The following is a 27,029-nucleotide window of genomic DNA, read 5'->3' on the forward strand; positions in this document are numbered from 1 at the left end:
TTGGTGTTGGTGAAAAGGGTCAAACTCTGTAAAATATTTGGAGAGGCTTGTTCTGAGCCAAATGTGAGGACCATAATCCATAACACAGCTTCAGGGGGTCCTGAGGACATGTACCCAAGGTGGCTGGGCTACAGCTTGGTTTTATACATTTTAGGGAGACATAAGACATCAATCAAGACATATAAGGTGTACTTTGGTTCAGTCTGGAAAGGCGGGACAACTCGAAGGTGGGAGGCTTCCAGGTGGATTCAAAGATTTTCTGATTGGCAGTTGGTTGAAAGAGTTAGGTTATTATCTAAAGACCTGGACTCAATAGAAAGGAGGGTCTAGGTTACGATAAGAGGTCGTGGAAACCAAGGTGAAGCCTCCAGTAGCAAGCTTCAGAGACAGTAGATGGTAAATGTTCCTTATCAGACTTAAAAAGATGCCAGACTCTTAGCTTATTCTCTCCTGGATCAGGGAAAATACATGGAAAGGGAAAGGGGTTCTCTGTAGAATGCAGACTTTCCCCATGTGAGACAGCTTTGCTGGGCCATTTCAAAAGATGTCAAAGAAATACATTTTGGGGTAAAATACTTCAACTTCTTTCAGGGCCTGCTATCTGTCTTGTTGGTATCTTATTGCTGTAAAGAGTCTGTTTTGTCGGCAGATTTCTGTTTTAATGTTCATACTGGTCAGTGCCTGAACTCCAAAGGGAGGAGGGTATAGGGAGGGATGTTCAACTTCCACTTCCCACTGTGGCCTGAACAAATGTTTTCAGGTTTCTTTGGAACGCCCTTGGCTGAAGGTGAAGGTTTCTTTGGAATGCCCTTGGCTGAAAATGGGGGGTGGGATCCATCAGTCGGGTGGGGGGCTTAGAATTTTATTTTTGGTTTACATGAGCATACGGAACGTGTGAATCTGTGCAGTCAGAGGGTGTTTTGAGTGCTTGAGAAACCAAAAGGAAGCTAGTGTGGGTGGGAGGACAGGAAGGGTTCAAATGATGAGGCTGGAGGAGGAGAAAGAAGGCAGGCAGCTAACAGAGTGCTTTAGAGGTCCCAGAGAGGAATCTGGATCTTATTCCAGATGCATTTTAATTAAAGGTGTGGAAAAAGATCTGACTTCTATTTTTTTTTTTTTTTTTTTTTTGAGATGGAATCTCACTCTGTTGTCCAGGCTGGAGTGCAGTGGTGCGATCTCGGCTCACTGCAACCTCTACCACACAGGTTCAAGCAATTCTCCTGCGTCAGCCTCCCAAGTAGCTGGGATTACAGGCGCCTGCCACTGTGCCTGGCTAATTTTTGTAGTTTTAACAGAAATGGGGTTTTTGGCCAGGCTGGTTTTGAACTCCTGACCTCGTGATCCACTTGCCTCAGTCTCCCAAAGTGCTGGGATTACAGGCGTGAGCCACTGCGCCCGGCCCTGACTTGTATTTTATAGACAACACTTTGCCTGCTGTGTGGATACTTGATACTAGGGGGCAACTGGAAGCTTGGCAAGGCTGGCAATAGTCCGGATGAGAGATGACGGTGGCATGAACAAGGTGCTGGGAGCAGGGAGGAGACCATTACAACCACAGAAACTACCGGAGTAGAGAGTATGCAGAGGAAGAAAATTTCTAGAAACACTATACAAATTGAATAAAAAACAGTGTGTGTATACGTGTGTGTGTGTGCGTGTGCATGCAAGTGCAAAAGAGAGAGAAGCATTACTACTAAGAGCAACAGCAACAGGGGGACCCAGTAGGAGCTGGGCCGTGACTACAGACCCGGTGTGAAGGTGTCAAGCTTTGCAGCTTCAGACTGCACACAGGCAGATTCCGCAGGGCCTTGAGCCTTGTAGGCCATGGTGCGGGGTTTCAGTGATCTGAAAAGCAATGAAGAATGGCTACTGACAGGTTGTAGAGGCATGAGAGCGACAGGATATATTTGACTTTCAGCAAATTGCATTTATTTTACAGTAAGGACTGCGAACTGGTGGGTCCCAAGATGGGAGTCCAGGCTCGCCATGATGGCATGGCTGCCAAGGGAATTTCCCCTCCTAAACACAAGGTCCGCTTAGATCCTTCTCGTGGCTGAGATCACTGCTTACCTTGTGGTGCACATTTATCTAAGCCCTTGACTTCTTTACAAAACTCTTAGCTCATTGAAGGCAGCCACTGCCTGTGATGTATTTTTAAAACAGTTAATAGTATCTCACACACAATATGCAAGAAATACATATTTCCTGGATGAATGTTCCACGTTACAGGATCATTTTTTGCCCTGGTGTGAGGAAGGTTGCTTCTTCTTCCTCTGTCCTTCAACCTCAGGTCCCCCTCTTGTTTCCCCTCCACTGAGGGTGGCAGTGGGGGTGTCTTTCCTTCTCAAATACACCTGACACCTCTGGATTGGTGGTTAAGCCTGAACATAATTACAGTTGGGCAGCTGGTACAATTTATTGTTAGTACCCATCCGCCTTCTCTTGTAGAGCCCCTGGGACTCTTGTAGCCCAACCTGCTCAAGGGTCTAGTGCCTACCTCTACGCCCCCTCATCCCTGCCTGTGCCAATGCCCTGCACGCCAGGCCAGTGGAGAGGCGGGACACGGAAGGAATCGTGAGAAGCTCTCAAGTAGGTGAAACTATTATGTTAATGTATACCATGCTGATTAGACTAAAGGCACATCCCTCCACCTGGATTTGCATTTTTACATTAGGGGAAACACGGCATTAAACATTTTTAAAGAGCAGTGGCCTAGGATAGGAATGATGGGATCTGCCTTCTTTCAACAATGTGTATAATATAAACCTTTATTGAGTGCCTGTGTGTGCCAGGCAATGTTGGGTACTGAGGTTGAAAAAAAGAGATAAAAATGATATGCAGTCCTATAAGGATATTTTAATTCAGTTAGGGAGACAGGTACATGGATGGATCATTACAATACTGTGCAACGTCCTATCCTTATTTCCTTCTGGAATTTATCACTATCTCCAATTCAATATACTCACAGCTTTAATTCATAAACAAAAGACCACATGTTTAATATACTGCCTTCTTATTTGTTTAGAATTAAGTTATTTCACAGATTAGTTTAGAAATACCAGTGCTATTGCATAGGATTATTTTAATTATTCAGTTTTCAAGTTTTTTATCTTGCCAGGGTCTTTAAATTCGTTTATCATCCTTCTTCTTGTTTAGAATTAAACCTCCAGTTTTAATGGTATTTTTAGGATTTCTAAGCAGACTTATATTCAGAAAATGTAATTGGAGTGTGGACCTACGTGGAAGATGTGTGTCACCTCCAAAGTGTGAAAGATCAGCTTGTCAATTTTTACATTTTTATCAATCTATCAAATGCTATGATTGTGAATTAAATATAACCTCTTCATTATAAGACTTTAATTTTCTCCCCATTTTAGTGTTGTTTGTACCATTTAGAAAGGGCTATATTTAACAATATGGGGTTCTTTAATTTTTTAGCTATGAAATAAAGCATAAAAAGAAGATAAAGTTCTCTACAGGAATGCAGATTATTATTTACAAAGATTAACCACAAGCTTTCCATGTTTTCCATCCTATTTATTGTGGTCTGCAAGATAAGGTGAAGTATGCAATGGCTAACTCTTGTGTTATAGTTAATTTTAACTCTCTTATCAATAAGCAGACGCCTTTTCAAGTTATAAAAAGTGTGCCATTATTATTATCAACTGGAGAGAATGAGGTCATTGTTCTCATTATACTATAAAAAGCCGGGGTGTTAACAGAAGGGCAAAAACATACCTCAAGAAAAACACTCAGGCAACCAACAAAATACCTTTTGAAGCAAAGAATATCACATTGAATTTTCCCCACAACTAAACATTAGATTCAAAGAAAGAGATTAAAGCCCTGAAAAGAAGTGGTCTCTTAGAATTAAAGGACGGCATTTATTTTTGTGATGCTCCGTTTATTACTTGTACAGTAAGACTTTTACGTGCTGATTTGTAAACTCTTCTATAAAGCAGAAACCAGGATAGAAACATCCAGCTGAAACTTACTGTAACATTTGAAGATTTGAAATCATCACCACTATCACTATATTTGCTTCATCAAATTAAATTTTAAAGATTTGGGAAGTGGAGGCAGGCAAAGAATTATTTAACAGTTTACTAAAAGAAAACGCCTTGGTAAGAGCAAATAGATCACTGAACGGCCGGGTGCAGTGGCTCACGCCTATAATCCCAGCACTTTGGGAGGCCAAGGCGGGCAGATTGCTTGAGGTCAGGAGTTCGAGATCAGCCTGGCCAACATGGTGAAACCCTGTCTCTACTAAAAATACAAAAAATTCTCCAGGCATGGTGTCAGGCGCCCATAATAACAGCTACTTGGGAGGCCGAGGTGAGAGAATTGCTTGAACCCAGGAGGCAGAATTTGCAGTGAGCCGAGATCAAGCCACTGCACTCCAGCCTGGGCGATAGAGCGAGACTCAGTCTCAAAAAAAAGAAAAAGAAAAGCATATCCTGGACGGTGGGTTGTGTGTACTGAGAATGGGGGAAGGATGAATGGGAGTGGCGGACAGCAGAAGAGGAGGAGCCGATGCTTTGGGCTCAATCTTTACCTGCCCTGCCTGGTCCATATTCTTGCTACCTTCCCAGCTCCCAAAATGAAAGCTCAGTTTCGACATTATCATGGGCATCTTTCTGTTGCATTTTCCTGTCTTTGATATGGCTGCCAAGATGGAGTAATTTAGAGTTCCCTTTAGTATTCAAAGAGAATAATTCACATAAGTTTAGTTATCAACCTCCAACTCCAGTGAGGGAACCGGTAAGAGGTGCGGTGACGACAGCGCACCGCGGCCCCCTGCACAGGAACAAGGGGTGGGAATTTCAGTGACTGCACTGTGACTGCTGCTTCTACCTGCTGCTAGCTTCCACTCCTTGCCCCATTCCCCCATCCTCATCAACACCCACTAATTAACTCCACTGGAAATCATCCTCCTGGTTGAAGTGTCATATGCAAACCTCAGACCTAAAATCAGAGGATGTATTATTACCAGTCTCCCTTGAGAACTGGTTAAAAAACAACAACAACAAAAACAAGAACAAAACCTGAAAGACTTAGGAGGTCTATAGGCTTTAACGGGTATTAAGTTCTGGAATGGGAACACGGAAACGTACAGAACACCATTTCAAGAACATCCTTCCGAAAGGAATGAGTTCATCCACTCAGGACATTTTCAAGGCACTCTTAGCCTAACTTCTAGATGTTTCCTTCCACTTTAAGCACTTTATATTTTTCTTTAGTCCTCGATAATGTGACCTCTGGTTCTGGTCTCAGAGAACGCTAGTGAAGCTGTGGACCATCGGGTTTTAAAGTCTGCTCCCAATTTTTTATCAGATACTGTACTATGAAAATTCTAGCTCTTTCCTGATAAACACACCTTTTAATTTCTCTTACACGTGGTGCTGAGATTTTTATTTTAATAATAAAACAGGTTGGCTCTGAAATACAAACGGTCCACAAGCTGGTTTAAAATGGCATAATGTAACTAGGCTTTTTGCCATGTGTCTCTGTGAACTCTCGCCCAGGAAATGCAGGTTATGATATGTACAAATTGCCAAGGGAAATTCCAGAAGGCCTAGAACGCCTAAAAAATGCAGTCATATTTGAGAGTGTTTTCTGTTTTCTAATTCTTGCATTGGTTTCTGTGGTTAAAAGATTCCTGTCACCAGCCAGTTGTCATTGTAAGATACTGATTACCAAGGAGTGGCCGGGGTTGCTGGCGTTCCCTGAGTACCAGTGCTGAGATTAAATGTGCCAGTGTTCCCAGCCTCTCAGCAAACAAACCAAGCACAGTGTTTACCAGGAAGCTGAAATGGAGAACTTGTCCCAAATCAGACTTAATTTCACTTAATTCACTTACTCTAATTGTTACTAAGAAGACTGAATTTAAATTAAACACCTTGCCTTGGAACTGGGTTTTACTTAAATAGAACTGCCCCTCTTATGGAAAACAAGTATACACTCGCACGCATATTGCACTTAATGCACATTCAATTTTGTAAGGGACATGAGCCCCATTCAAGGGCATCATGTTTCTTCCTCCTGTTTCTTTTTCCATCATATACAGTGGAGGTAATAATGGATTCACTTGCTTTAGTTCAAATCATTAGAAAGAATTATTTCTAGGCAAAACAGAGACAGTTTCACCTCATTTCTCTTTTTTCTCCATCTCAAAATTGACAGTTCTAATCTACATAACAAATTATACTTTATGACAAGCTACTTGTTTCCTATCTTGAATATTGTCTAGAAAGCTCAGTAAAACCCGTAGATTACTGCCACCTCACAATTTATTTTATCACTATTGCTACCATATCCTGAATTGTCAGCACCAATAAATGTACATTTCTTAATACAAATTGCTTGTTTCGGTGAAAGCTCTACGCCCAAGCATTGGCATTATGGAACAAGGGAATAAAGGCAGGACTCTGAGTTATGAGAAAATAATACTCACAGTGCTCTAATGAGGAGAGATCTCCTTCAGAAGTAATGCAATGTATACTAAAATACTGAAGGTTTATTTTATTTTATTTTATTTTTATTTATTTATTTATTTTGAGATGGAGTCTCACTCTTTCACCCAGGCTGGGGTGCAGTGGCGCAATCTCGGCTCACTGCAACCTCCGGCTCCCAGGTTCAAGCGATTCTCCTGCCTCAGCCTCCTGAGTAGCTGAGATTATAGGCACGGACCACCACACTCGGCTAATTTTTGTATTTTTAGTAGAGATGGGGTTTCACCATGTTGATCAGGCTGGTCTCGAACTCCTGGCCTCGTGATCCGCCCGCCTCAGCCTCCCAAAGTGCTGGGATTACAGGCATGAGCCACCGCGCCTGGCCAGAAGGTTTATTTTAAAGATAAAAATAGAACTTCCTATTAGCACAGGGCTAAATAACTTTTAACTAATTTAGGCTTTGAGTTATGACCAGATGATCCCTCTTCACCTGATATGAAAACAGGCACGAGTAGAGAAAAAATGCACCAGGCTGGAGGGACTTTCTGTCATGTCTGCAAGATCTGTGTTTGCGTATCTTTTATTTCATTTTCATCTATAACACAATAGGTGGAAAATCTTAGTCCAAGAAGTCAGGGGGAGGAATGCTCACATTTCTTGTTTAAGTCAGCTCAAATTTGAGTTCAGCCATTGGACTGACAGGAAATGAAACCCAGATCATCACTGCTTGCTTGCTCCCTTGAGGTCTATTCCTGTCATGCAAAGGTCCTGACATCGGTCTAGGCTGGGACTGAAGGGAGGTCCCAGGCATTAGGACAGATGCAGTCCATTATCCACCCTCTCTAAATTACCTTCATGTCTGGGGATCTACTGCTTGTTGCCATACTTGGCTCTGGGAGTCCCCAGTGAGGCTGGGGCACCTACACCTCTAGGGGGCACCCTCTCTAGGGGCATTACACAGCCAACCCTCAGGGGTCCCATCAACTACACAGCACAAATAGTGTCCCAGTTCTATCTCATCTGTTAGAAAATCTCTCCCTCTTGAGGCCTTTAAAGGCCAAGTCCTTTCTTCCCTTCCTTCAGGACACTCCCTAACCTCAGTTCATTTCAGCCTCTATAAAAGACAAGAAGTGCCTCTAACTTCTAACAGGAATTTAGTTAGAGGGGTAGAGTAACAAGTAGAAATTAAAAGCTTCTACTTTCTTTTTTCTTTTCTTTCTTTCTTTTTTTTTTTGAGACAGAGTCTCACTCTGTCACCCAGGCTGGAGTGCAGTGGCGCAATCTTGGCTCACTGCAACTTCCACCTCCTGGGTTCAAGCGATTCTCCTGCCTCAGCTTCCCAAGTAGCTGGGATTACAGGTGCCCGCCACCATGCCCAGCTAATTTTTTGTATTTTTAGTAGAGACGGGGTTTCACCATGTTAGCCAGGATGGTCTCAATCTCCTGATCTCGTGATCCGCCCGCCTCGGCCTCCCAAAGTGCTGGGATTACAGGTGTGAGCCACCGTGCCCAGCCGAAATCTTCTACTTTCTAAAGGACAACCTAGCTCCTAAAATTTCAAGGAGGGATTAGCGCTAGATTGAGGGGCATGGGGGAAAAAACAAAGACGACACAGACAAATTAATATTTTAGTAAATTGCCTCGCCACTATTTAATATCATGAGTGTTGGCTAAGCACCACATTTTTTGTGCCACCACCGGCTGTAATTTTTTTCATGTTGTGCCCTCTCTATAAAGCCTGTTTAGGGGAATAGAGAAAAGCTAAAGGTGTTCGGCAAAACAGTGACAGGGACATTGTCTCCATTACCAGGAGCAAGTCATGCTGTGTCAATACTCTACCAAAGAGTATTATTTTTGAATCAGTAGAGAAAAATCCCTTGTCTCAGGCAGTGGTTGGACACTTTGTCAGCTATAAATCACATGTTCATTAAGTTAGCGCAGAATATTCCACTTTAGGTGCAGACTAATGAAGACAAACAGAATCCCAGGGTTTCAACCTGGAGGAGAAACAATGCTGATTTTATGGAGCATATGAGAAATAACACAATCGCAGCAAACTTCTGAATGCTTGGACTGTTGGCCAAGAACTTGCCTTTGGTGTTTAGCAAGTGAAAACTGACCAGAACTCTGCCTAGTGTGGAAGAGGAGAGTACCACATCAACAAACCAGGCACTGGAATGGGCAGGCGGTTTTCTATTCCAAACAGCAAACTCTAAGAATAGCGATCTTATAAATAATTGATAGAAAATATTTTCTTAATCTTTCTGACTCACTGAAGAACTGCATTGTGACACTTTTTCAGGTAGGAAATGTATTCAGTTGGTAGGAGGAACTGGAATAACTGCAGATTAAACAAATACAAGGTTTATTTTTTTCTACTGAAAATAGTAGATATAGGCAGATCAAGACTTTTCTGAAGGGCCCACTGTATTACCCCTGTCTCAGCCTCCTTCTGTCTTTATGCTGCTACCCTGGGCATATGCCTTCATACTTGGCTCCTACCAGATGGCTGCTGCACCCTCAGCTCCCACACCCACATTCTAGCAAGAAGAAGCAGCCAACAGGTCAAGAGCAATAAGGCAGATGTGAACATTTCTTGAAGCCTCACTCATTGACAAAGCTGGCTGAAACAGATGCTGGAAAATGTAGTTGTTAATTGTGCATGTTGTCATTTCTGATGCCAACTGGGGTTCTCTGAGTAAGAAAGGAAATTTGATTTTGGGTAGGCAAGTGGAGTGTCTGCCAGATCACCAGGCAGGGAGCAAAGTCTCATGGACAGATCCGTGGAATTGGGAATCACTGAGCCTCATTTCTGCTTTGACTCTGCAGATTTAGCAAATTCCCCAGCTGCAAAAGGAAAATTCTTTTTCTAATTCCAGGAGAATGGATTTCTCGAGGAATCATTTAAAGGTGTCAGTTAATTTATTAACATTTTCTTCAAATAAAATATTACCATAAGATACAACTGTTCTTTTATGTATATAAGTTTCAAGAGAATAAAAAGTTGAAAAATCTTTCTTAATTGTTTACGGAGGGAGTAAGACTTTCAACCAACTGTACTGTAAATTAGAAATAAAATAATTATAACAACTAAACACTACAGTAATTTACACTGTTAACACTGCATTTTCAAACTTATTGGGCCATTGTATGCTCTAAACTTCTGCTTTTATCTGCCTTTTAAGTGAGGAAAATGCTATTGTCATTATCTAGAGCTCACAGATTGAGATCTACTGCAAATAAACATGAATGAAAAGTTGGGTTCACTACGTAGGGGAATTGCAGAATATGTGAAGTCTTCAGGAGATGAGACACTGCAGTCTGACATAACACCGCCTGACCCAAAGGGTCGCACAGAAGACTGTGAGCTCTGAGCCTGCGTCTCTGCTTTTCATGACCCAATACGGGCATCCCAACTACCCAGACAAAGGAGGCTTATTTGAAATAATTGGCAGCCACAGTCACGTTTTTAGTGTTATGTTTCAAACTGTTTGTCTCTGATCCTGTTTGAACTTAGATGACAATATCTGTGTCTCTAATGAGACCCAACTGCTGTCAGCATCTGAAAACGCTGCCCAGCACGTGTCTGAGGTTGGCACGTTAGACGGATGGATGCTGCACTTGTTCCTCAGGGGGAACCATGCGGCTCCGGCTTTGCTCTCTCAGGCACCTTCTGCAGTGAGTGCGCAGGTCATGAGGGCTGCCTGGTGAATCCTTGGACTGGGCCTTGGGAGAGTTTTCAGAATCCACCTTTGGTGAGGTGATGTGATGGGAAGGAGCCCACTGCTGTGCTTTTACAGACCTAGCATCAATCAAGGATTCCTTTTTTTTCTAAATAATTCCATGAACATTAAGGAAAGAAGCCACATTCATTCATTTCAGCTTTCTGAACACCTGCTATGCCTCCATCACGGTGCGAGGATTTGAGGAGACAAGGTTAGATGGCATTGATCACTCTCTTTAGCTTCTCTCCATATGCACAATAGTGATTACTGGATCCTCAGGCAAGTTTCAGGGAGTCAGATGAAATAACTTCCCAAATAGAAAGTTAATGCAACTATCTAAAAGCAATTAGTATGCACCTTTGAATCAATAAAACCACACAGAGTCTATTCCTCTGTAATCAAAACAATGTTTATGTCTCATCTTTAAATAGTGTACATGTCAGGCCCTTGACAAATGTATTTTAAAAGTTAATTTTGTTTTTCTTATACCTTAACAAAAAGTTAGTCAGGTGAAATCCTTTTTCATTCTTAACAGTGTATTTCAAAATATTCATGTTTCTGAGCATAGCAAGCACATGAAGCTCAGAAAAACACTAAGCCCATGAAACAAAGAATCCTTAGAGTGAAAATACAAATCAGCAAAAGATGGATTTTACAAATGGAAACACTGAGAGAGCTTAGGTAACTGCAAGTGCTATGAGGAATGCCTGGGCCCTCCAGAAAGCCCAGCACAGCTTCCCTTTACTTATTTATAATGCCCAGTGAAGGAATCAAATTCAGGGATGCTGTAATTAGTGGACACTAAAACCCACACTCACAAGAAAAATACAAGAGTGGAAATGGTAAAATTCTCAAGACATGCAAGCAGTGGTTTCCTGCTGAAAGAGGTTCAGCAGTTCTTTCTTTCCTTGCCTTCACTAATGAGGAAATGTCCTCTATGACAGCAAGTCTTTCTCTCTCCACCCAAAGGCTGTTCTGTAGTTGACCGGCATATTGCAGGTCCTGTGAAAGGTCGAGATCGTTTCATCTGAGTCACTCTTTCTTGGAAATACATCTGTTCTCTGACGCGCAGCCCCTCGGTATTGTGCTGCCTTTCTAGATCCGAGTTTACATTTCCCTGTGCAGAATACCTTGACAAATGGCAGCCTTCTGTGACTGATGACAGTGCCTGGTTTGTATGCAGATGTGACCTCCTTCTCTCAGGACTGTCATCCATCTCTAATGTCATACTGCTCATCAAAGCAAACCATACAGACTTGCTTTGGAAAACACTGAAATTAGTATGCATTTACTTTTAAACATTTATTTTCTCTTTTTAAAACTTTAAAAAGTGTTATATTAAAAAATACAATAGATTTTAAAAATACATCAATTTGTCATCATGCTCTAGCCTCATTTTCATGTTCTGAAGGCACCCTTAATAGAAACTCTGATTTTGTTTGTATTTGGGGAGAAATCCAGGGGAAAGAAGAGAAATTCAGTGAATCCTCCTACAGGCAACTTTTATCAGAGGCGTGTAACGTACAGTGAATGCAGTTAATTCGGGCAACTGGTGCATGATTTATAGCTTTGAGGATCTAATCTAACCTGGGTCCTTCCTCTTATTAGAGGTATGACCCTGGGCAAACCACACGCATAGCCTTAGCTTCCATTTTCCTCCATTTGTACAAAGGGGATACTAACACCTCCTTCACAGAGCTGCGGGAATTTCACAAGATGCACGTGCCAACATCTGTGCGTGTGGAATGCACTAAATATCAGTATATGACCAATGATGACGACAATGAAGAATGATGATATTTATCAATAACAATCACTTTCAAGGAAAATATTTTCATTGTGTTTTAAATTATTTAGACTCTCCATACCAGAAAAAGGCCACAAGAAATTCCTTATCTTTTATCTAAGTTTTTCTAAGCCACCAGAGCCTAAAATCAAAATGATTTATAGATTAATTTCAGGAAGAGAAAAAGAGAAATGTGGTTGGGGTGTGGGAGAAAGAGAGAGGGAGGATCTTTTCTTCCTTTCTCCTGAGCTTCCATCTTGTCCTACAAAGGTGGGTACCTCAGGCCTTTCTCCCATGCAATGCTGGGAAGGGAGGAACCCTCTACACCTCCCATTATTTTCAGGAGGACAGCGGCTGCTGTGACTGATGTCACCTGCACATTCATTGGTGATCCCTAGAGGTGGGAGTTGCTGGGATATTTTTAGCATAGGCTGGATGACACCTCCATGGCAGGTACGTCAGCCATCTCTGCCTTAGTCACCAGCATAGGGCTGTGCTTAGCAGAGAGCCTGGCATAGAGAGGATGCTTATTAAATATCGGTTAAAAGAATAAAATGATAAATAAGGGCCACTATAAAATGAATGTTACACAGAAACGTGTTTTCCCCAACAATTCCCCCAGACGAAGACTTACAGAGCAGCCCAGCTACTCCTCCCCATATAGAATTCCTCATCTGGTATATTGCAATGACTTTATTTTTAAACTGTTCTCAAATCTTTTCTGATACACTGTTTGCATCCCAGAAGTGTATATAGGTCTTTTACTTTACGTGGACTTACGGAGATGGAGCAAGAGAAACCTGTTCTTAATGATGCCTGCTTCTATTTTTCCTTCCCCTGAGTGCTAGCTGTCAATAGAACCTGCCTTACTACTTGAACTCCCACTGATTCCAATACAAATCCAGCAGGATAAGAAATGTCTTAATATTATAGCACAAGCTATCTATATTTTTGACAGCTTTAGTTGTGTTTCCAACTTTGAAAATTGATAAGCTTGATCCAGGAAAGACAGTTTGAAATTCTAATTCAAAATCTAGGGAAATGCGTATCTGTTTTTCTTTGCTGCTAAGAGCTGATCGAAAGGGTAGATCAATCATGTAACAGTGATTACAATCTCTGCTTCTACATAAAAAATGAATACTTTAGCGAAGGACTGGGATTTGATGCAACTCTATGCTCATAATTTACCCTGCATACTGTCCAAAACTATAATTTTTAAATTATATATTTCCCAGAATAATGTGTAAGAAATGGCTTTTTAAGCCAAAATATGTTAACTATTCTATTAGAGGACTATTGCATGCAGACATAAAAATATAACGTGAACATTTATATTATTCTAAATAATTATGCCAATATAAACTAAATAATGTGATTTCCCCCTTATTTTAATTAAATAAAATATAAACGTCTAACTTTTTGCTTTGCTAGCTTATATCAAACATTAATTTTAATATTAAAATAGTATGTTAGCTTTCATCAGTAATTGAAGAGCATCCTGTGACGCTTTTATCCTGAAATTTCACTTATTCTCTATTCTGGAGTAGTCTTAGACATGTGCACAAATTTATCTACAAGGATGTCCATCATACTGTTGTTAATAATAATGAAAATAAAATTATCTGAACAAATAAGAGACTGAACTACAATTTGCTTAGGCACTGGAACATAGTGTTGTGCCAAAAATAATGCTGTTGGAAAATATTTATTAATATGGAAAATGTGGCTACATTATTTCAAGTATAAAATACTCACTGTGATTCCAATATTTCTGTGAAAGCAAGGCATGCATAACTCCAGGAGAAAAGATCAAAAAAGATATAACCCAATGGTTTTATGAAGATGGTGAAATTACAGAGAATCTGTTCATTGGAACTCAAGCTTTCTGTGGGTAGGAATTCGGGTCAGTTTTGTTCAGCACCTGGAACAGGCCTGGTGCAAAAATAAGGCCCCAAAGATGCATGCTGAATGACTTAATTTTGTTATTTTTCATATTTATGATTTCCATATTTCTTTTGTAATTGAAAAAATGCATTTTTAAGGTCCTAATCAAGCTAAGGAGCAGCTTTAGGGCCAAGGCGTTTTCTAATGCCATTTCCCACACACATTCCATTCTTGATTGATATTTTTAGACAGTTTCATAAGGAAGCTAACTGTAAATAAATTCTGCTATATCTTTATGTATTTCATCATTGTTTTCAGTTACTTGCTGACATTAACCTTCCATTAGTTGTCCTTGGCTAGAATTGTGTGAATGACCATGCTCCTAACATAGGGACAAGGCCATTTATTTTATCCCAAAGTTAAATAACTATTATTGTGTTTTACCTTATCCTGATTTTTTTTTTTTTTTTTTTTTTTTTTTTTTTTTGCGTGCTACAGTATATTGTGTTTGGCACAATGCTTCACATATGTGAATATTTATATTTTAAAAATCTGGACTCTTTTTATTTTTATTATGGAATATCTGGCTGAATGGGATCAGATTTCCTCATGAAAGTATAGGGGTGACTCAGAGAAACTGTGAGGCAGTCATTTGGAAATTCCCTGGAAGTTCTAATACCAGGAAGTATGTTCTCAACTACTTGTTTTATAGAACATCCAACTCTGAGGGTAAAACTTTCCTGGTTAAAAATAAGGCAAGAACAAATAAATAAAATAGCAAGGAATAAATTCAAGATATCTATTGGATGACATGGTAAATATAGTTAATAACAATTTGCAAATTGCTAACAGAGTAGATTTTAAGTGTTCTCACCACAAAATAATAAGTACATGAGGTAATACATACGTTCATTAGCTTGAGTTGGCCATCCTGCAATGTTTATATATTCAAAACATCATGTTAGTATACCATAAATATATTTAGTTTTCATTTATCAATTTAAAAAATTAATTAAAAACAACAACAAATAAAACCAAAAATGTCTCCTGGAGGCAGGCATTTAGTTCTTGTGGTCAATTCCCATCACTCTGTAACTGAGTGAATCTGCATAGGAAGTATGTTTGTTGAAGCATACAGTTATAGAGAGTGATTTTCATTTTACAGTGCTCAGTTTTAAAAATTATACACATAATCTATGACTAAATTTTCTCTGTTAAAGTTTCAGGCAACACAGATGTGGAGAGAATAAATATGAAAGTCTCCCTCCCAGCCGTGGCTTGCAGCCCTCTGCTCCCTTCAGCGGTAAACCCTGGAAAGCGCTTTGCATATGTCTTTCCAGGACTGATCAGGTCCATGCTTACGTGCATACGTAACTACACATGACACACATATACAGTGTTGCTTTTCTTATCATAAAAGGCGTTCTAGAGTCTGTATTGTCTTTTGACTTGGTGTTTTTTCAGGTAATAACATGACTTCCAAGACTTTTTCCCCTTCATTACACTCAAATATTATTATTTTTAAAAGTACCATAATATGGAATTGTTGTATTTTAATTAATCACCTTCCCTCTGACTCGTAGTCATTGTATTCCTTTCAGTTTCTCTCAATAACAAACTCTTCTCTGTGTTTTGTACCCTTCTCCATACAACTTTTGATGTGAGTGTAAAGTACTTCTTCTCTATGGCAGAATACTAGAAGAATTGCAAGCTTTAGGGTTTAAACTTTTTTTTTTTTTTGAGATGGAGTCTCACTGTCACCCAGGCTGGAGTGCGGTGGCACGATCTCGGCCCATTGCAACCTCCACTGCCCAAGTTCAAGTGATTCTCCTGCCTCAGCCTCCTGAGTAGCTGGATTACAGGCGTGTGCCACCTCACTTGGCTAATTTTTGTATTTTTAGTAGAGATGGAGTTTAACTATATTGGCCAGGCTGATCTCGAGCTCCTGACCTCAGGTGATCCACCTGCCTCAGCCTCCCAAAGTGCTGGGATTACAGGCGTGAGCCACCATACCTGGCTTAGTTTTAAATATTTTGAATTTTGATCTTTACTGATAAAATGCCTCACCCCCAAAATGGGATTTACTAATTTATACTTCCACCAAGACTGGAAGGAATTAGCTGTCCCTAGCTGAATAAGTCCCTGGTGCACTTTGTTTTGTCACTAAGCACTTTTAATCCTATGCTTGAAAGAAAAGGATTGGTTTAAGATGCCCACTAAGTGTCTTTAAGAGAAAAGTTACCACTGGTGAGCTTTTGGATTTACTTCCATGTCTGAATGAGCTCTCTTTTTCTGCCCATGTGTCTTATGTACCAATAATTCAAATTGTGGTAGAACTTGGAAGTACAAAGTGAGGTCTATCTAACTACTATTGGCTTATTTAAATGCACATAATAATTCAGTTAAAATAAAAATCCCAGGTTAAGTGCTAAGCCACGTAGGAGGCTGGAATGAAAGGTATACATTAGCATGATTCTGAAGTATATGATAAAACTATTCATGGCCCCACAAACCAAACTTTAAGAATCAGAAAATATGTTGATAAGGTTAAAATAACAAGATATTCTCTTAGTTAGTTAATTGCTTTTAGTCATGGTTGTAGCTTAAGCCTTTTTCTGATTTTGAAATGCAGTTTCTCTTGGATGATGAGGCCATAAGTCAGAGATCTGCTTCAATAAAAGAATAAAATTATCCATAATAACCTCTGGATCATGAAGGATAGAAACATAATTACATTTCCTTTAAAAATAGCTTCCTGGTGGCACAAATAAACAGCAGCCATAATAATGTCATATATTAATATAACCATCCAGAAAAGAACCAGAAAGACAAAACCTATTATTATAATTTACAATCTATTAAACATATTAGCTATAAAATTAAAGGCTGATCTTAAAAAACATTAAAAGTTACATTTTTTAAAAGAGCCAAGGTAAGCAAAAAAAAGAGATTTGTTTAATAAGGTTGCTTTTCTCAAGAAATTAATGCAGTTATGTAACAATTCAAATGCATTTACAAACTATACCAAACTCCAATGTTCTCTAACTATTCAGAGTACACAAGCAATCAGCATCACATATATTTGATTTAATCATTGAAAATACAGCTATTTATTTTAAATCATAAAATGAAAAAAGTTGGATAATCATATACTGAAAAGATAGAATTCTGTGATAATTGCTCATTAAAAATAGAAATTAGGCCAGGCGTGGTGGCTCACGCCTATAATCCCAGCACTTTGGGAGGCCAAGGCAGGTGGATCACCTGAGGTCAGGAGTTTGAGACCAGCCTGGCCAACATGGTGACACCCCGTCTCTACTAAAAAAATACAAAAAATTAGCCAGCATGGTGGTGGACATCTGTAATCCCAGCTACTTGGGTGGCTGAGGCAGGACAACTGCTTGAACCCAGGATGTGGAAGTTGCAGAGAGCCGAGATAGCACCACTGCACTCCAGCCTGGGTGACAGAGTGAGACTCTGTCAAAAAAAAAAAAAAAGAAGAAGAAAGAAGAAAGAAAAGAAAGAAAGAAAGAAAAATATAGCAACTGTTTACCCAAAAAACAAAAATAAACAGTATCCTAAAAGGCATAACATTACAATATTTCCAGTTAAAATCAGGAACTAGGCAGAAACGTGTTCCACTGCTGTTAAAAGCCTAGAAGATTTTAGTACATATGATTAAGGTAAAATACAATTGCATAAGCATTGAAAAAGAAAAGAGCCAATTATCTCCTATTGCTGTGATACTATTTTGTACCTGGCAAACCAAGTGATTCTAGCTAAAGAGAAACTGAGAGAATTAAAAAAAGAATTTGCAGGTATACCAGATAAGTGTTTTTGAATAAGTTTTCTCTATTTTGGCAATTAAGTAAGAGTGGAAACGTGAAAAAGAAAGTATTAACATGATCTGAAAAGCAATACATTTTGTACAATATCCATATATGAGGATCACTATAAAATCTTATTTAAAGACCTAAAAGCAAAGCAACTGTGTGATTCAAGCCCACCTCTCCGCACTTCACCTTGTCCCTCTGCCTTATTTCCCCATCTTGGTAAATGACGCCTCCATCTACCAATTTATTGAGTCAGAAGCCCAGGAGCCCTACCTTGGTGCCTCGGTTTCCCCATCCCCATATCCAAGTCCTCAGCGTGTCCTGTGGACTTTGTCGCTAAGGACCTGCTGAATAGAATGATCGCCCATCACCTCCAATGCCAAGCGTCCACTCAAGCGGATCTGGTCTCTGTCCTGGACCCCGGGATTCCTTCCTGACAGGTAGGGGCCCGCCGACACTCTTGCTCTTCTGCACTGCACTTTCCACCCAGCACCCAGGGAACTCCACACCTCACATCTGAGTCTATCACTCCCCAGTGGAGAGCCCGATTGCTGCTGCCTGCAGTTACAGCCCAATTCCAGTGCCTCGCCTTAGCCTACACGAGCTGGCCTCCGCTCCCTCCCAGCAGCGTCCCCGTCCACCCTCCCCACTTTCCGTGTGTTGCGGCAGGACCGTCTTCCTGCCCCTTGCTTAGGCCAAGCTCACGTGGCTGCCAGAGCTTCCCATCAACGCAGCAGCTAGTTCAGCACCAACTCTCCAATCGCCTTCTATCCGTTACTCGGCTTTGTTTTTCCCATGAGGATGCACAACTCTCTGAGCTTCTACCTGGTTACAGGTGAAGCGCCCTCATGCACACCGGAGCATCAGCACGGTGAGGGCAGGGCGCCCAGGTGTCTGTCTTTGTGCCCTGCCTGACCCCGTGCCGGGACCTTCTACGAAAGCCACGGAGGCACGTACAGCGGGTTTCCGAGACACGGCAGTTGTAAGAATGAAAGAATGAACAAAAGGAAAGTGAACACTTTCCCATTTTATAGATTGGAGAGTTGAGGTTTGGCGAGTGATGTGAATTATCCATGATTACGTAGCAGAGGTTTGGCCAAGTGCAGACTCCAGACGGGTTCTGTCTAGCTCTGGCTCCCAGGGTTTCCCCTGTGCAGGCTGCCTCGACCCTGCCTGACTGCCGCCTGCATCTGAATCTCTCAGAGCCCTCTGTCTTAAACAGGAAGAGACGGCCTTTATATACTGTTTTCAAGGCAACCCACTCCCATTTAATGTTAGTCTAGATGGTTGAGGTGCTGGCTTCTGGTTTACTCTGCATAGTCCGGGAGAATGAGAGGGGTGATATGGTTTGCAAATGCCTTTGAATTGTTACATAACTGCATTGATTCCCGAAAAAGCCATCTTATTAAAACAAAACAAGGAATATTATGCCCTGTTGAAGCTGACCTATCAAAATGTAAAAGAAATAAAGTAATGAATGGTGTCTTGGAAAAAACAGTGTTTTGTTATTGTGTCAGTTATACTTAAAGAAAAAGAATGTCTTAAAAGCATATTTTTAAATCAAGAAATGTTAAACACTGAAAACTACTACAAAATCTTCTACAAAAGTAGCAATATAGTATTCATCAATAACTAGAATACTTTTAAGTATCTCCTTGATATTTTCTCACCCCTTTCCATCAACAAACATTGTGCTTAGGACCAGTTGCCTTTCCTTTCCTACCAGGCTTTCAAAGTATGGAAAAGTAAACAGAACAGAACACTCGACTTTCAGCTCATAGGCTGGAAGCAGATAGACTGTGGTCAGACAAGGGTTGACAGGTTCAGAGTGATTTTCCTCATTTGTGATAGCAACTAAGAGATCTGGAAGTATTGTTCTGTGGTAGGCATAAGCAGGATGAAAATGGCGTGGTAGCTGTGTAGACGCAGCACTGAGGTGGAGGAGAAGAATGAAGAACAGAAGAGGGGATGGGGAGAAAAAAGTGAAGAAAAAGAGGAAGGAAGGAAGGACGATACAGGAAGGGAAAGGAGGAAAAGAGGAAGGAAGTTGCTGAGCAAAAGCTTGGATTTAAAAACTAGTAAAATTTTATTAGCATTATGCAAGGACTTAGTAATGTAACATCATTGAAACAAGGTCAAACATGGTTAAATAATAAAACTAGCGGAGACTGTAGAGTTCAGGAAATTGAGAAATTAAGTAATAGCCCTTTACAGAATAATACATTAGAGACAGCCATCAACATATGAGACTGAAAGTACGGGAAAGGAGATTAAAGAAATGGAAGCTAGACAACAATGATCCAAATAAATAATATTTCTCAAAGAAGAAACTATCATAGCACCAAACCTTCTTTTTATAAGAATTTTGTACCAAGGAGAATTCTCTGAAATAACAGAAACTGCTCCAGGAAAAGTGAGTACAGAATAATTGACACCAAAACACTTTCTTTCAAAATTACTTGACATCAAGCATGAAGAAAGAATTTTCAGACATTCAGACAAGAAAAAAGAAAGGCAACTACAAGTGGTGAAAAATTTAGGCTAACCATAAATCTCTAGAGAATTCAGGGACTATAGCACGAATTATTTTTGAGAAAAAATGCCAACAACTTCTGACGATGAAATCCGGTGAAATATGTTATTCATCCAAGCAAAAATGCCAGGAATGGAGAAGCAGTGGTGAGAGAATGGGTGTGAGGATTGATTCTTTCTTTAATTTGAAACTAAAACTAAATTATTGTGGGAATTTCTGTTACAGAATTTAAGGTGTTATAATCTTGGGAAAATAAACATAACAATGTAACCAAAACATTAGGAGGTAGGGGAAGAAAAAAGAAGAAGTATAAAACTGTCAATGTTGTTTATCTTTCATATGATTGAGTTTATCAATAATATCTAAATTTGAAACAGAGGTACAAAAACTTAATGAGTATAATTCCTTAATTATTTTCAAAATCTTTGTTTCATTATTTTAATGTGATCTCTTAGACACTAATATTTCGTTTGATAAAGTAACATTTATCTGTTTTTCTTTATTTGGTTTCTTTAATAGCACTTTTCCCTTGCATTAATGCAAAATTATATTTGGTATCTTTTGAAAATTAAACTGATGAAAAAGAAACAACAGTCATATTGATTGGGAAAGAAGGAAAAAGTGTTTTATTCAAAGATAATATGATTGTCTGCATAGAAAATCTCAAAGACTCTACCAAAAACTACTGGAACTAATGAGTGGGTCTAGAAGGTTGCAATATACAAGGTCAATATACAAAAGTCCATTGTATTTCTATACACTAGCAATGAATAATAGGAACTTTATTTGAAAAAGTATTATGTAAAACAACATTGAAAACAAAATTCTTAGTAAAATGTAACAAAATATGTAAAGATTTTTATGCAGAATACTATAAAACACTGACAAAAGAAATTAAATAAGATCTGTATGAGTAGACAGATGTACTATGTTCATGGATCAGAAGACTCAATATTGTTAAGATGCCAATTCTTCCTAAACTGATCTGTATACTCAATGTAATCCCAATGAAAACTCCAGCAGAATTCTTTTTGTAAATATCAGCAACTTGATTCTAAAATTAATATGAAAAAGTAGAAGACTAGAATTGTCCAAACAAATTTTTTAAAGACTAACAACATGGAAAACCTGCACTACACAATTTTGAGACTTACCATAAGACTGCGATAATAAAATACTGTGGTATAGCTGAAAGGATATGAACACAGGCCAAAAGAACAGGATAGAGAGTCCAAAAAAGGCACACATCTATGCCAATTGATTGTTGACAAAGACAAGAAAGGATAGTTTTTTCAACACATAATTCTGGAGCTTGTGGTGATCTATAAATCAAAACACAAACATCTCAGCTTATACACAAATGAACTCAAGTGGATCATAGAAATACACGTATATCTTAAAAATATAAAACTTAAAGAAGAAAATACAGCAAAAACTTTTGTGACCTTAGATTAGAAAAATATTTATTAGAAGCAGTATCAAAAGCGCAATCCATAAAAGAAAAAAATTGATAAACTAAACTTTTCTAAAATTAAAAACTTCTCTACTGTGGAAGATACTGCTAAGAGAATAGAAAGGCAACCCACAGACAGGGAAAAATTTTTGCAAAATACTTATCAGGAGAAGAACTTATATTTAAACCATAAAAAGAACTTTTAAATGCATTAATAAAAACTCAATTCAATTTTTAAAATGGTATAGAGATTTGAATAGATTTTTTTTCACAAAAGAATATATATTATTGACAAACAAAGCACAGAAAAAAGATGCTTAAGTCATTAGGAAAATGTGAATTAAAACCACAATGAGGTACCACTACATTATTTTAAAACCTGACAGTATCAATGCTGGTGGGGATGAGGTGAAACTAGAATTCTCATAACACTGCTTGTGGGAATGCAAAATGGTACAGCCACTTTGGGAAACAATTTGCCTGTTCCTTATGGTATTAAACACAATCCCACTGCTCGATTTTTATCCAAGAGAAATGAAAACCTACATCCACACAAAGTCCTGTGTACAAATGTTCAAAGCAGCTTTATTTATAATAGCTGAAACTAGAAAACAACTCAAATGTCCTTTGACTGGTGAATACATAAACAAAATGTGGTACATCTGTATAATGAAATAGTATTCATTAACAACAACAACAAAAATTTAACAAATTAAATTATCCGGGTATGGTGGCCTGTGCCTGTAGTCCCAGCTACTCAGGCTGAAGTGGGAGGTCACTTGAGCCCAGAAGTTCAAGGCTGCAGTGAGCTATGATCGTGCCAGTGTATGCCAGCCTGGATGACAGAGCAAGACTGTATATCTAAAAATAATTTTTTTAACGAACAAATGATCATTACACACAATATTGTGGAGGAGTCTCAAAAGCATTATGCTAAGCGAAAGATATCAGTCACGTAAGTCCACATACTGTGTGATGTTATCCATAAAACTTTCTGGAAAAAGCAAAACCCCAGAGACAGAAGTCAGATCAGTTTTCATCAGGAGCTGGGGGAGGAAGAAGGTTCAAGGTACCTTCCAAAGGGAACTTCATGGGGTGGGGGTAATATTCTGTATCTGGACTGTGGTGAAGTTTACATGACTGTATTTGTCAAAACCCATAGAGCTATATATCTAACATGATTGAATTTTATTATACATAAATTATACCTCAATAACCCTGACTATAAAATTAAATTGGCATGTTTATAGATCCTATATATGGGAATTGTTCCCATTTATCATTTCTGTCTGGATGTTCTTATAAACATAAATATTAATCTTTAAATCTTTGTTAATACAAATGTTAACATTTATCAGTTAATATTCATGATGATTATAGCAGGGTGATTGGGACTTTGAGTGACATTTTGCATTCTTCTTTGTGCATTTCTGTATTTCTTGATTTTTAAAATAAGCATGTGCTGTTTTTTAAAATAAAAAAGTTTTATTTTTGTTAAGGGCTCAAAATAAAGGCTCCAAAAAATAAAGGATTAGTAAGATCTGAACAAAAGAAATCCAGAATGGCAATGAGGGCCCAGTAGAGCTGAGTAGAGGTGAGAATATGATTTCCATCAAATTGGCCTTTCTGGGTTTCAGGACTGGATCTGAGCAGGCAGTCGACCAGTGACCTATCATCTAGACTATGGTTTCCTCAGTAAAGGACCCCTTTCCTACAATGAGCTCTCAACTGCCTTTAGTTCTTGACTCCTAAGAGGTTTCCAACACACAGACTTGTGTGGAGTCAGTGTATTCCCGGAATGCTCAGACAGTAGGGAGTTTCTTTAGATAGTTCTTGTATTGTATTGGCATAATCCTCTTTCAGTTCTTGGGAGAATTTACTACATACTTTATGCAATGATTTTAGTAATCAAGTTACAGTCATACTGCTGATTTCCCTACAGAAAGTCGGGCAGCCGAAGTGGTGGCACGGCATAAATTGATACATGAAATCCACCATCTGTTCTCAATGTACGCAGCGGTTCCTCCACACCTGCCTGGACTTATCTTGGGAAGGAGAGCAACAAGAAGAAAAAAAAAATCAAAATGCTTAATTAATGTTGCTGGGAAAGAAGGTGCAATTCAGCAAAACTGAACTTACAGCTACTCACAAGCTCTCAGGCCTCTTCTTCAAAGCTGTTAAGGGGTAAGCTAGAAGTAAGTGGTCTTTGTAGCCTTCTGATGGCTTGCTGGGGATGGGAAAGTTAGCAAATCCTCTTATGTGAACTGCAGAGCCTGAGGGCGAGAAAAAGCCCGCTCTTTTGCTTTCACATTTCTGCCCTTGAAATACGACATAGCACTCCCGGGCACCTGCTGTCTTTTCATTTTCTCGCGCTGCTGAATAAACAAGCATTTTAGGGAAAGCCAAGAACATAATGAAGGCTTAACTCAGAGTGCAGAAGTGTCTAGGGATGCCCACTACAGCTCAGAGGCCAAATGTCACCAAGATCACTTCCATACACATAGACTCCATTCACTTTTTGAGGTCACCTGCATTGCCAATGACAGTTCAAAAGCGTAACATCTCACAGTTTCTTTCTCATGGTCTCCTTAGGCCTGCTATCTACACATATAAACTCAAATGATAAAAGGATGAACTAGCTATTTTTATAATCTCTCATTTTACTCTTCAAAGTGTTTAGGCAAGAATAAAATATATAACAATGCATAAATGAACTTGAACACTTGGCTCTTTAAGATTCCTCTAGAATACCCTTGGCATCTCTGTAGAGAAAAAAGGTAGCATGCAGAAAAGCCAAATCGTGCTTCACACACGCCCACTCCATTTCCCATGACACTCTTTGGGCACATCTTTTTAGAAAATACAAATTCAGTCTTATTCATTTAAGCTTCCATAAAGTAAGTAACGCATGATTTTTAAACTTTCTGTTTTGATGCGTAGGTGCCAATAGGCAACTTTCTCAGCTTGTCACCCTATTTAAAAGTTTCCAGAAAATCCACAGCGTTAGACATTTCTCTTGTAAGTTACTGCACCCCTTAGTAAACCACATGACGAGCTGGTAAATACAAGTATTCACAAGCAAATACGATGTGTTACAAGTGAACATAGCAAGCCCTTGGGCGATTGGGGAAAATGATGGACTGAGTGAGAAAGCATTTAGGCATGGTGACTTGTTCCCTGACTGTCCAGAGAGGTTTAAATTCCTTCCTAGAAACTCTTATGAAAGGAAATGTGAGGTGGGCGGCAGAAAGGCTAGGGTATTCTAGGCTGCAATAAGAAAAGTATACAAACCACCCGGCGCGGGGCTCACGCCTGTAATCCCAGCACTTCGGGAGGCCGAGGTGGGCAGATTATGAGGTCAGGAGATTGACACCAGCCTGGCTAACACAGTGAAACCCCGTCTCTACTAAAAATACAAAAAATTAGCCAGGCATGGTGGTGGGTGCCTGTAGTCCCAGTTACTCAGGGGGCTGGGGCAGGAGAATCGCTTGAACCTGGGAGGCGGAAGTTGCAGTGAGCCAAGATCATGCCACTGCACTCCAGCCTGGGCAACAGAGCAAGACTCTGTCTCAAAAAAAGAAAGAAAGAAAAGAAAAGAAAACAACGTGGCCTGTGGCCTGGTCTGGTTCTGCTCTGCTATCCACAGCTCAGGTCACTGGAATATGGGATTCCGTGTGGGGAAGTACATGCTAAAAGGGAATTAGAAGATCTGTACCAAGAAAAGAATAGCAGCACCATGAGAGAACTGGGACTTAGGAGACATGAAGGATGACAGAAGAGGTCTGATCATTTAGCCTGGAACAGACTCAGTGCAAGAAAGGACAATATCACCCTTTTCAAATATTTGAAAAGCTGCGCTTTGAAGCGATTTGTTTGGTTTGCCGCAAAGGGTATTATTTATACCAAATGGTCAGAAACTACAGAGAAACAGATTTCAGCTCAGTAAAGGGAAGGATCTTCCAGCTGGCAGCGACAGAATGGCCAAAGAGGAAGGACCTCTAGCCGGTGTAAAGGCAGAATAGGCCGCCTTGAGAGGTGAGGCTGGCTTTGCAGCACACTTGAGTTGCACAAACAGAGCCTGGGCAGCTGTCTGCGGGGAAGCTGGAAAAGGCATTTAGTAGGTAGAAGCAAAAGAGGGTCCACGAGCCCATATAACAAACTTGGCTGTTGAGTGAGAATCTGGCACCCGCCTACATAGGCGCTCACAGTTCAAATGATGATGGAAATAATATCACATTTCTTTCTGTTAGTAGAACCCTACATGGGCCGGGTAGAAGAGAAGGTGCTCTGTGTATGGAGGAAGTCTTTGAGCAAGCGAAATTACAGTGTTTGAAGAAACACACTTCCCTCTTTTATACAGTTCTGAAACTGTTATGAAGATTTGGTTGTTTGAAGGGTTGAAAAACTACTGCTTTGTTAAGAACCACACTGTGGCTTTAGGAAAAGGAAAAATCACAACATGTGGGCATCCCAGACCGTGGCCTTCATTATTCAATGGTTTGACACTGGAAATGCATATACCATGCAGCCTGCAGATTTATGGACTGGAGATTTTGTGGTATGTTAAAAATATTTTTTTGCAAGTGATTTGAAGTATGCTATTTATGATATTTCAGCAAAATGAGCTACTGTAACCTAAGTTAAAGAAGTTATTCAATAGTTTCAAGCAGCAAATTATAACCTAGCAAGACTTTGGAAGCTGAGGGTGGTAGCACCCTCCTACTATAGGAAACTATTCTTCAATTATTTGTAATTATTATTATTAGAATCATTTCATATCTTCTGGAGAGCTATTAAGAAGATGGGGTTGCTGATCTTCTTAATAACAAATTATCCAATTTATTATCTGTAATTTTGTTCCTCAAAACTTCCCCCCTTAAGTTGTTGTTGAATAGAAAAGGTTGCTTTTTTTGTTTGATTTTTACTAAATTATCATGGATTCTCACATAGTATATATATATATATATATATATACGTATGTGTGTGTGTGTGTGTGTGTATACATTGAACTCATATCTTTTCATTATAATTATTAGGAGCATACACTGTATGAAACCTGACATTCTATATTATTATTATTATTTTGCTTTCTGGCATTCAATATATTGCCTGTCCCAATTTATTTATTCTGAGTTTTCATTGCATTTCTCATACTCTGTAAAGCACTTGTGCTAGTAATGGCTCCCAAAGATACATCCATATACAAATCCTCAGAATCTGAATGTTACCTTATTTGAAAACATGGTCTTTGGAGAATGTGATTATCCTGGATTATCTGGATGGGCTCTAAATGCAATCACATGTGTCCCTAGAAGAGAGGGGCAGAGGGGGGTTGGAGAGAGACACACAGAGGAGAAGGCAAT

General features: G+C 39.5%; 1 protein-coding gene across 2 annotated transcripts in view; it reads right to left on the bottom strand.

Annotated features, from left to right (window-relative positions):
- Positions 1 to 27,029, bottom strand: part of SORBS2 (sorbin and SH3 domain containing 2) — a 370,833-nt gene that overhangs the window by 273,414 nt on the left and 70,390 nt on the right. The window contains exon 2 of one of the 2 annotated variants that reach the window (XM_063723753.1): positions 1,748 to 1,845. The exons of the other annotated variant lie outside the window; for it this stretch is intronic. The gene's annotated coding sequence lies outside the window, so the exon portion shown is untranslated. The remainder of the gene's footprint in view (positions 1 to 1,747; positions 1,846 to 27,029) is intronic. 2 annotated transcript variants of the gene reach the window in all.

This window comes from Pongo abelii, chromosome 3 (assembly GCF_028885655.2).
Source record: "Pongo abelii isolate AG06213 chromosome 3, NHGRI_mPonAbe1-v2.0_pri, whole genome shotgun sequence".
Lineage (NCBI taxonomy): Eukaryota > Metazoa > Chordata > Mammalia > Primates > Hominidae > Pongo > Pongo abelii.